Genomic DNA, 12,608 nt, shown 5'->3' with positions numbered 1-12,608 from the left:
TAGTCCACTTCTCTCCTCCTTTTTCATAAAGGAGAAAACAAAGGCTGTGAGTCCAGAAACTGCTTATGTGGATTCATAAAACAATTTAGTGTCAGAGATAGCATTAGAACTCAGGTCTTCAGACTCCCAGTCTGAAATTCTTTTATACTGGAAAGAATTATGTTCTTTCATGTTATGAAAGAACGTCATTATGTTCTTTGATATCATTCAAAGTTAACAATAATGTTAACTCCTTGAACCATTAACCCCTGGAATTATTTCCATTTTTATATATCTCATCGCAGTACTAAGAACAGTGTCTAGCATGGAGTAGGTGCTTAATAAAGGCTTGTTGATTGCTGAAAGATGATTTGTTGAAGTGAATATTTGTTGAAGCGTAAAACACTGTCTCCTCTCTACAATATAATCTGAGGCTAACACTGTATCAGCATTTTGATCCTTGTACCCAAATGTATTTCTAATTGGCAGAATGCTAGGGATTATGACACAGTAAAATGAAGATTTATAGGTACTGAAGGGGAAAATTAGCTCTTTTCTAAACTTCAGAATTTAGAGCTTTTCTTCCCTCTTTCCCTCTCTTCCTTTCCTATGGGCATCATGAGTCACAGCAATGCAAAAGCCTTGGGGGTTTAAAATGTGTCACAGCATAAAAGCCTTGGGGGTTTTAAATGTTTCTTTTGCAAATGACAATGTCTTGTGGATATAGACAGTAATTCTATTTCATGTTTGTGATTGCTTAAAAAATTCAAAAAAAGAAAAAAAAAGCAGGCATCCAAAGACCTCATTTAATCAATGAAAATTTAATTCAGTTAAGCCACTCCTGAATCCTTCTCACAGATCCCAATTCAGACTAGCAGGCTTAATGCTCATTAAACCTTTAGCCTCTATTTAGGTGGCCTATTAAGAGTGTTGGCATATAATGATTTTGTCCTCTAAGACCTGAAGTTAGACCATTAATCTAAAGTAATCAAGATTTGAAAGACAGGCTTATAAAAGTAAACACAAGGGCATTATTCTCCTAAGAAATTCCCTTGCCTTGAGATATCATACTGCTGGTTTGCTTTATCAGAATTTAGTTCCCTGCATGATGGAATAAATTAGCATGTAACTGGACAAATGTCAGACCAAATGAAAGATGTGAATGAAAAGGTATAGCCTGCAAGAAACAGGGAACCCAAAAAGAGCCCTAGCCGCTGCCTGCATTATAATTAAGTGGCATTGGAATTTACATTAACACTAATTTATTTCAATGATGAATTCTAGATCCCCCCAACTCTGATATCTAGGGATCTGTTTCATCTAGGTAAAAATTTCTGTGAATTATCCTGTCATTAAATATTGGCAATACCTTTTTCAGTGACAGTTATTCTCCTTTATCTGTTTTCTCATTCTATTTTTTCTTTCTATGCTTAAATCTCCCTTCTTCTTAAACTACACTCCTGTTCCTTACACTACCAATCATTCTCCTCTATTTGATTTACATGAGCAGAAAATTATTAGGTCAATTGGTGCTGCTGCCTTCAGGTTTAAATTTCATTTCATCTTTGCTTTTACCCTGCTGGGTACACATGGATGTGAATGCATAGTTATATCAAGCTGTTTATCTTCTCCCTTTTATGCCTTGATCCATTAATGGAAATCTATTATTATTCTCTTCCATTTCCTCCCTTTCTTTTCTCCTCCCCTGTTCTTCATTACCTTCCCTTCATCTTTCTGCTTCTCTCCTCTCCTCTCCCTTTCTCACCTCTCTCAGGGCCTTCTAGTGGTTCCTGCTATTTCAACAGGTCTTCTCAGCACACAAGGGGTCCAATTTGCCCCTGAGGGTTTGGGTTTCACTAATCCTTTCAATTTCCTTATCTAAGTAGTTTTCTGATTCAGACTTAGGAAGTAGTGCTACATCTTTGGATTGGACATAAGGGCCCATCACTTGATCTTTCCTTCTGCAGTCCTTGGGGATATCCACATCAAATTCCTACCCCAGGATGGAAGGAACCATAAGGTTTTTAATGGAATGTTTGACTGGCACCTTGAAACTCATTTTGAACCATTTGAAAGCTCCATATTTTTATTATCTATCATTTACACCCTGCACTTTGTTGTATACACAATAACAACTCTACTCTTCCTCCACACCTTTTGTTACCTTTGCTACCACTTTTAGACTATTGATCAGTCCTGAAGTTTAATATAAGAAATAGCATTGATTTGGGCTAGTGCGTAGAAAAAAAAAAATCATTCCATATACTAACTTGGCATAGTGAATAGAATGCTTATCTTGGAGTAGAGAAGGCATTAGTTAAATTTTTTCTTTAATGATTAGGTAAGCTGTGTGACCTTGGGTAAGTCACTTAACCTCTCTGTGCCTTGGTGTGGTTGTCCCAAAGACTCCTTCAGGTCTCTTCCAGTTCTAAATCTCTAATTTTATAAATTGGACCTTGGCCATTGCTCAGAAATCATTTATTGATCTTAGGTTTATTCCTAATCACACTCCTCAAAGTGGCTGTTTCAAACTTTGCTCCTTTGCTTTCAAGTCCTCAATTCTCCCTACCCTCAGGAGATGACACATGTCACCTCCTACTGTACTGAGATCAAACATCTGGCAAACTTTTCTCCTATTTAGCTGTCCTTGCTTTTGTTCCAAAGGAGGAAAGGAGGTGGAATTGCTTGGAGCTCTGCCAGGTTGTTTGATATGTTAATGAAACCTTAGAGAGCAGTAAAGCTGAGGTTAAGGATTGTTCATCTTTGCTTTGGCAAACCAGGCGTCCCAAAAGACAGACATGTAGATACGGTTGGGCCTTGCCTTCCCCCTCTACCAGGAGAAGGGATAGAGTTTAAAAAAATGACGGGGCCAGGGAAGGATAATCAAAGGAACATCGCTACATCTAATATAAATGTAACAGTCATAAGATCATCAGTGTAGATCTAAAAGGAACCTTAGAAACTTTTGTGTCCAACACTCATTTTATAGATGAAAAAATTAAGGCACAGAGAGGTTAAATGTCTTCAATCATCATACACAGTTAAATTTCTGATGTGGATTTTAACCTCCATGGTTCTATCATCTATCATTCTACCCACTATTCTACTCTGGCCTCTAATCTCAAGCTTTTATGCTTTATCTTATTTGAGGTTATATTCTCTCTTAAAGTCTATTTTTCAAACTGAAATCTAATGTGTCTCATTTTAATTAAGGGAAGAAGGGTTTAGGGACATGTCTGGAATAAAATAAATTCAGTACCTCAGAGGCCAAGCTAGAACTAATCCAATCCAATAAATATCTAATAAGCATTTATTAAACACCTACTATGCACCAGGCACTGGGCTAAGCACTGGAGATTCAATTAATTAAAAGAAACTCCTTACCCTGAAGGAGTTACAATCTTAAGGGGCAGGCGGAACGAACACAAAAGGAGGCATAAAATAAGGGGAAAGGGAGAAGAGACACTAGATACCAGTTGGGGAAGGCTTTGGGAGGACCTTGGTGTTCACCCTCCAGCTGTCCAATCAGAGGCTGAGGGAGGTGGTGTCTGAAACTAGGCGGACAGCAAATGCAAGATGAAGTGACCCCTCCTGTAGATCTGGCATGTAAGTCAGTCAATAAACTTGAATAACTTTGGCTCCTATGTTCCAGGCTCTTTGCTAAATGCTAGAGAAATTAAGAAAGACAAAGATAGCTCCTGCTCTCAAAGAGCTCACGAATGTAAGCTTATGTAAGAAAGTAAAAGAAACCTCATGGAGAGTGGGGGAATGGTGGTGGTCATTCTGGTGTGAAGGCTTTTCTCTCTTCTTACCTGGGTTGTTACTTTGCAAATGTGTCTTACTGGCCTCATATTGTCTATGTTCTTATTCCCTCTTCATCTCAGGATTTCTTTGAACATCTTGGTATCTTTATCAAGTCTCTCTTACTTTCCTCTTATCTTAAATGAGGTGTCACTCCTTTCAGAAGCAAACAAACATAGTTTCCGGTGGCTAGGTGGTGCAGTGAATAGAGCACTGGCCCTGGAGTCAGGAGGACCTGAGTTCAAATCCGACCTCAGACACTTAGCACAAAACTAGCCTTGTGACCTTGGCTAGTCACTTAACCCCAATTGTTCTGCCCTCCCCCCTCCAAAAAGCAGAAAGAAAAATCTTTAAACCTCCCACCCCATATATTTTATGTTTTTCATTATATTCCCTCTCGCCTCCTTCTAAGAGGAATTATCAATTTCTCTCTTGTTTATTCATTTTTTTTTATTCCCACTAGTTCTTTTTTTTCCATTTTCTACAAATATGCTCAGGTCTCCTCTGGCCTCTCAATGCATTTTTTGGACTTGCTTTCTCCTACAAGCTTGAGGTGAGACTATGCTTAGTTCTGTTACGTTTTGGAGGATCTAGCATGTACTACCACTGCTACTACTACTGCTGCTGCTGCTGCTACTACTACTACTACTACTACTACTACTACTACTACTACTAATAATAATAATAATAATAATAATACTACCACCTCACCTTGCTATCGTACTTCATAGTTTTACAAGTATTGTTACAATTAAAAAGAAGGTAGATTCCATGGTACAAAGTATTATTTGGCTTATTGTACATATAAATGTACTTAAGCACAGAGGTTCAATGGCTTACCATTATAAATTTTAGATTTTGGACTTGAATGCAATTCTTTTTTAGATTCCAAGTTCTTTTTTAACATCTTCCATTTTGACTCTATCTTTGCTTTCTAAATGTCTTAATCTACTTTAATTTACTCAATCCAATTTAAGGAAATTAGTATCATACTTCTATGCTAAATAAATGGGCATGTCCCAAGAACCATTATTTTGCACATCAATATTTATTTTGGCGAATTGTGGATGGAGATGTATCAGAAATTGGGCTTAATGTTTAACTCCAAAGAGCTTCTTAACAGCATCATTGAACTTGTTTTTAAAACATTTTTGACAATCACATTTTCATATAAGTGATTTCCTTTGTAATCCTATGTAATTTATTTTATGGATTTAAAATATTATTTTGGGAAAGCATCCATAGACTCCACCTGACTGCAAAAGGATTCTATTATACATAAACAACTAAAAATCCCTGATGAAGAAGTATTTTTTATATTGATATTGAATCAATCAACAAGCATTTATTAAGTGATGACTATGTGCCAGGAGGTGAACTAAGCAGTGAGGATACAAAACAAAGTTTGAAAGTCTTTACACTTAAATAAAAATCTCTTTTGTTTATTTTTTTATGATTTGTACTTTGCCCTAATTGTTGATTAGTATGAAATTATGTATAGCATTTTTTTTTATGGTGGCAAAGAATTGAACATTGAGGAGATGCTCATCATGTAAAGAATTGTTGAATAAGTCATGATGTGTGATTATTATGGAATATTATTGTGCCATAAGAAATGACAAATGAGGTGGTTTCTAAAAAACCTGGGAAGAATTACATGAATTGATGCATAGTAAAGTGCGCAAACCCAGATTATTGTTCACAGTAACAGAAATATCTTAACTATTATCAACTGTGAAAGATTTAGTTGCAGTGATTAACACCATGATACAAGACAGTTCTGAAGTATTCATGTGGAAAAAATGCATTCTATCTCCAGAGAGACCTGATGAACTGAGTGCAAAACAAAGCATATTTTTTCACTTTATCTGCCTTGTTTTTTTTTTTTTTGCAACATGGCTAATATGGAAATGTTTTACATGATTTCACATGTAAAATTAATATATCACTTGCCTTATTAGTGAGTTAGGTAAGGACTAAAGGGAGGAAGAGAATTTTTAATTTATTTTTTAATATTAAAAAATAAATAATGAAATTTAAAAACAAAAGAACAAATGTACCCTATTTATATAGCACCTACTGCGTGCAATGTAAATTGCTAAGATTTTATAGATTTCCTAGATAATTTCAATGAGGCTAATGAATCAAGCTAATTGAGAATTCCAGGTAATTATTTTCTTAATCACATTTTTGTTGAGCTCAATGCTATTTTACAGGCTTTGGGTAACAATACAAACAGTTATAAATTTTAACTGCAAGAATCCAAACTAAAATATTGACCCTTTTGTTCTTGCTGACTTGTTCCATGATTTCATTACTGCTTTTTTAGTGATTGTCACATTCTCGTAGAATGACAAGCATGCTGGTAATTTGATATATTTATTTCATGCAATCACTGGGTAAGAATGTGATGTTAAATGTTTAAATGATGACTTTATTAAATGATTATAATTTTTCCTGTCATATTTTAACCAGATTATTTTAATAGGTAAGATTTATTAAAACACGTTTTCAATTTTACTGGGCAATTTATATCAAGCAAGTGTTCCAGGCATAATACACACTCACGATAAACTTGACATTTACAAGATGGTGAGTAACATTTTTTAAGCTTATTTCTTAAGCACTTGTGATTTTGTCGATACAAGATAAATTAGCCTATATGTAGCAAACTATGTTTAGGTATTTGGATTAATCAGGTACTCCATCTTGTCTGAAGCATTGATAGAAATGTTTAGCGACTATACTGAGCAGACAGAGAAATGGAAATGAATACAGATTTTGCTATAGATTGCAAATAAGTACCAAATTAATCTGGTTGACTTAATCAAAAAGACAGAATAACATTAGCATTTTGGATAATTTTGTTTTGATTTGTGGAATTCAGTGGCAATGTAGATCAGCAATTTAAAAAATAATCCACTTTGAAAAGGTATGGGGGGAATGGGAAGGCAAAGAAGGAAACTATAAATCAGTAATGCTTGTACAGAATGCATTCTATCTCAAAACATGTTCAACTGATGCCTATTCATTTTTGCAATTGGTCTGAAAGTTTCACTTCTAAAAACTAGTCCATTGATCACGGAGCTCAATAAAAACTTGTCCACTGTTTTATTGGCCTATACAAACTGATTTAAAGAAACGAAACTGACTAGGTAGACCCAAGTATATTAGGGCATTTAAAGTTCTAGTTTCCAACTACTTATTCAAGGACTAATCTAATTGTTTCTCTTCCCAAATATGTATACAAAATTTTTAGGGGATATTATATGAAAAATGGTTCCTGGACCTAGACATGACTATCTTTATGACCCTCCTTCAAATATATTTTCTTACCTTTTTCCCATCATGATTATCTCTATGCTCACATTCATGAATATTCAAACAACTCTGTCCAGTTATTTTACCATTAGTTTATGCTTCTGTCATCAATCAAATTTAAAAAATAATTTGATGCCTGGGAATCAAATAAGGGAGTAGAAGTGTTTAATGGGAAAAGGAAAGTGCTGCTTGAAGATTTTTTTTTTTTGCTTTTTTTAGAGGACAATTGGGGTTAAGTAACTTGCCCGAGGTTACAGGGCTAGTTTGTTGTGTGTGGGTGTTAAGTGCCTGAGACAGGAACTGAACTCAGGTCCTCCTGACTCCAGACTGGAGCTTTGCTCACTGCACCACCTAGCTGCCCCTGCTGCTTGAAGATTAATGGAGAGAACATTGGATCTACTATCAGAATTTAAATCCGATCAGTCTCTCATTTATTCCAAGCAAGTCATTTCATTTCTCTTGGACCTTAGTTTTCCAATATGTAAAATGAAGGAGATGAATTAGAACACCTCTGAGGATCCTTCCTGCTCTAAGCCAATGTTCATATGCTTCTTCAGACAGATTAGATGTCTGCACATAGACATTACCAGGTCTAGATCTCTGTATTAAATGCTGAAGAATTATCTCACTTTCTAAACTTGGACAACAGCGAGTTTATAGACAGTCCCATGGACTTGATTGACTCAGTAAAGAAATTCAACAAATAAAAAGAAAATATAGCACGGGATATTAAAAATAATAACTCGCATTTTTAAAGAGCTTTTCTCCTAACTAGCTTGCAATAGTTTAAGTACTATCAGTCCCATTTTATAGATGAGGAAACTGAGGCCTGAAGGGTTTTACCCAAATGACATAGATGGTAAGGGACAGGCTTATGAGTCAACCTTGAGTCCTCTGACCTCCTTGAAGTAAACCATTTTAGGATTTACTCTGAGCCAAAGTATATATATGTATTTTATGAAGGCTTCCTTTTTATAGTTCTAAATTGCTTTCTGCCAATTTATATCTCTACCAATATAATACAGGTAAGCCTGTCTTTCCATAATCATTCTAACATTGACTATTCCCATGTTTTGCCATCTTTGCCAATTTGCTAGGTATGAGGTGAAATCTTAGACATAGTTTTATTTATAATTTTAGTTTTTGAAAAATAAATGACCCTTGTGGCAGTGAGTAATTTGCAACTCACTTTGAAATGGTACATTTAGGTAACTAGCTAGCTAGCTAGATAGACAGAGGTTGATAAAGATATGTAATATTTACACCTCTTGATAATGATATCAATCTGTAGATATATAATATATATATATATAACACATATAAACATATTATTTGACCAAAGAAAAGAGTAATTAGGCCTAATGATAATATTATAGTAAAATTGCTGAAATTTAAATTAAACTGGATCAACTGAAGAACATAAATTATCTTTGGTAGATGTTCTTATTTGAAAATAATTTTTTTGAAAACTAAAAAGCATTAGTAAATAAAAGCTAAATAGCAACACAATTCATGAACATATAAATCAACATTGATCCACAAACAAGGTCCAAGAGGTCAGCACAAATCATCAGTAAAGTCCCAGGACCTCCAAAACCCTCCTCCAGGATTTCTGTAAACATACAACCAGAAACCTCTTTCAGAGCTTCTAGTAACATCCCAGGGTTTCTGTACAAAGTATCACATACGCCCATAAGAACTCTTTATATGCTTCTAGGGGAAGGTCTACCTTTCCCTAATTCACCAACAATTTTGAGGTCTATTGGTTACACTTAATTTGGTTTAGCCTGTTTGCCAAGAGAGTTTTACTGGGGGGTGGCCTTTGAAAATGCTCCAACTTCATGGAGGCTTATGAGAGTTGGGGGAAGGTGGATATGAAAGGTGTCAGACAATCAACTCTGAAAAGCACTCAGCAATCCCTCACCCCAGAGGTACTATTTCTCCCTGAACACCTCATATACCCCTATGCTATTATAAAATTATAACTATATCAATAACATGTCTATATATCATGTAGATATTTTATATATTCTGTTCTATATTGCACATACTTTCACCTATGATCTGTTATATAACATACTGTCACTCTATTATGCAAAATATATTTTATCTGCTTATATATAGTATAATGTATACATTATATGTATAGTATAGATTGAAGATGAAGACATAAGTCTATATTAAAACATATGTATATGGAAAGGGTGTGTGTCTGTGTATTGTACTGATGATATAGCTATCGATCTGGCAAGCAGTTTGGAACTATGTCCTAGAAGCTATTAGAAACTGCAGAGCTTTTGATTAAGCTAAAGCATTCAGCCAACACCCCCAAAGAAATCAAGGAAAGCATAGGAATCTCTGTTAACAAAACATTTATAATTGTTCTTTTCATGGTATCAGATTTGAAATGGGGCGGGGGGGCTTTCTCCTATTGAAGCATGGCTAAACCAATTGTGATGTATGGATGGAATAGAATAGCATTGTGTTTTGAAAATTATAAAATGAACAATTTTAGAAAAAAAACCCAGGAAGATCCCTGTATAGTGATGCAGAGTACATTGATCAAAGCTATGAGAACAATTTATACAATCATAATAATATAATTTAAAAAAAAATTGAAAGAATTTAGAACTTCAATCAATGATTTGATAAATCAGACTTCCAAAAAAAATGAAGGTGAAACATGCCATTGACCTCTTAATAGAGAAGTAATGAACTTGAAATACTAAAAGAGGCAGACATTTTCAGAAATGGCCATTGTGGGGATTTGTTAAACTATGGAGGTATATGTTAAAGCATTTATGCATATATATTCATATGCATATATGTGTGCATACATATGCATGTATGTATGCAAGCATGTATGTATAGGTATTTGTGTGTATATACCTCCATACACATACCTATACCTACATATAGACACATGCACATTCATACACATATATTCAAAGATGGTGCAGTGAATACAGAGCTGATTCAGAAGAAAAAAGGACCTGAGTTCAAATCCAGCCAAAGATACTTAGTAGTTGTATGACCCTGGGCAAATCACTTAATCCTATTTTGCCTCAGTTCCTTCATCTGTAAAATGATCTGGAGAAGTTAATGGCAAAGCACTCTAGCATCTTTGCCAGGAAAAACTCCAATGGGGTCATGGAGAGTTGGACACAGCTAAAGTGATAGAATAGCAACAACATATTCAATTGGCGGATAGTAGGCAAGATAGACTAATAAATTGTAAAATATATATTCCAAAAGTTCATGGTTTAAGATAGATCCTCCTACAAAACTATATAGGTATATATATATATATATATACACACACATATATATGTATATACATACTCTCATACACATGCACATATATAAACTTATACAGAAATATTCACATATATGTATCTATGCATGTAATGTGTTTGGGTGCACACCAAAACAACCTCCGTTGTTTATCTTTTTCCATGGGGATGCTGGGAATTTCCTCCTGCGAGACAAGAGGCACAGACATCTTGAGATAGCCTGCTACATGGTTGAGGGCAGCCTTTTCCATTGACTGCAGAAGCATAAATGTTTGTTTTTAAAATTACCTCCTTGAAAATAGTCTTTGAACTATCTTTGAAGTAAATAATTCCTTAATAAAGGCTAACATGATATTCAGTGTTTAAATGATTTTGGGATGCTAGTCACTTGGCCCCTAAAATCAGAAGGAAACAATTCATAAGTATTAATCCAATGACAGAAAATAGTTTCTCCTAATCCTCTCAGTTGCTCTGGGGCTTCTGGTGGGGTGGGAAGTATGTAATAGACTTTGGCCCTCAGAGACTGAAGGTCAGAGCACTCCATGTTACATTACATATATAATTTTCATTATGCTAAGGTTAATTAGTAATGTAGGAATTAAATAAAGTTTATGGAAAATATTTTTCCATCAGTGATATCTGGCTTCCTAAAGGCATTCTCTGGCAGTCCTTTAACACTCTTCACAATGAACATATGGCTGCAATGCTGCTATTTTGGCTGGTGTAACTTGGACTTTTTTCTTTTGAACATCCTGTGAGTGTCTGGAATGAAACCCTATTGCACATGTTCCAACTTTTGATGAGAAATGTGCTACTTCTGAAGAGGCTTACATTTCTGGACACAATGTTTTATGTTTTCATAGCTTGTTGAGTGCTTTCAAGAGTCAGTTAGTCAGTCAAGCATTTATTAAGCACTTAATAGGTGCCAGGCACTGTAGTGAATGCTGAGGATACATGGAAAGATTAAAAAACAACATTGCTTTCACTTCAAGAAGCTTATATTCTAATGAGGGAGACAACTTGTAAAGAATTAAGCATCTACAAGCGGATGGGATATGAAGGCCATCCAGCAAAGGAGTTTAAGGAGGAATCCTTAGAAAAGTAGAAGAATCCAAAATAAAGTCAAGGAAAACTCGCGAGGAAGAGATGGTAAACAATAGTGTCAAAATATGGAGTGATTTCAGGGAGAATCAAGATTGAGAAATATATGCAAAATCATGTGATTAAGACGCCAATGGTAAATCTGGAGAGGGCATTTTTTAGCTGAATGATGAGGTAAAAGGCCAAATTGCACAATTTAGAAGCAAGTGATAGGAAAAGAGGAAAGAGGCTGTACAAAAAGCTCTCCTATAAAGTTTAATTGAGAAGGGAAGGAGAAATTTCAGATGATAGCTAAGGTGGATGGTCATATCAAGTTTTGAATTGATTGATGGATTGATTGATTTGTTTTTGGTTTTCAACAACCACTTTTACAAAATTTTGAAAAATTCCCCCCAACTCCTCTCCCTCCTCCCTGAAATAGCATGCAATCTGATATGAACTGTACATGTACAATCATATTAAACATATTTCCACATAAGTCATGTTGTAAGGATCAGAACCAAAGCGGGGAAAACATGGGAAAAAAAAGAGAAAATAGTATGCTTCAATCTGCATTCAGACTCCATGCTTCTTTCTCTTGATGTGGATGGCATTTTTCATCATGAGTTTTTTGGAATTGTCTTAGGTCATTGCATTTCTGAGAAGAGCAAAATTTATCAAAGTTGGTTATCACACAATGTTGCTCTTCCTGTGTAAATGTTCTGCTTGCTTCGTTCAGCATCAGTTCATGTAAGTCTTTCCAAGTTTTTCTGAAACCTGCCCACTCATTCTTATGGAACAATAGTATTCCATTATATTAATATATCACAACTTTTCCAGCCATTCCTAAGATGATGGGTGTCTCTTTAATTTCCAATTCTTGGCCACCACAAAAAGAGCTGCTATAATTACTTTTGTACATGTGAATCATTTTTTCCTTTTTATTGTCTCTTTGGAATACAGACCTAGAAATGGTATTGCTGGATCTAAGAGTATTAATAGTATTTTAGAGCATTTTTTCATATTACTATAGATAGTTTATATATCTTCATCTGAAAACTGCCTGTTTATACCCTTTGGCCATTTATTAATTAGGGAATAATTTGTATTATTATAATTTTGACTTGGTTATCT

The sequence above is a fragment of the Petaurus breviceps genome, unplaced genomic scaffold, assembly GCF_028583685.1.
Source record: "Petaurus breviceps papuanus isolate PSGF00001 unplaced genomic scaffold, PetGlider_PUasm1.0 90731, whole genome shotgun sequence".
Classification (NCBI taxonomy): domain Eukaryota; kingdom Metazoa; phylum Chordata; class Mammalia; order Diprotodontia; family Petauridae; genus Petaurus; species Petaurus breviceps.
Note: the sequence above shows the minus strand (reverse complement) of the source record.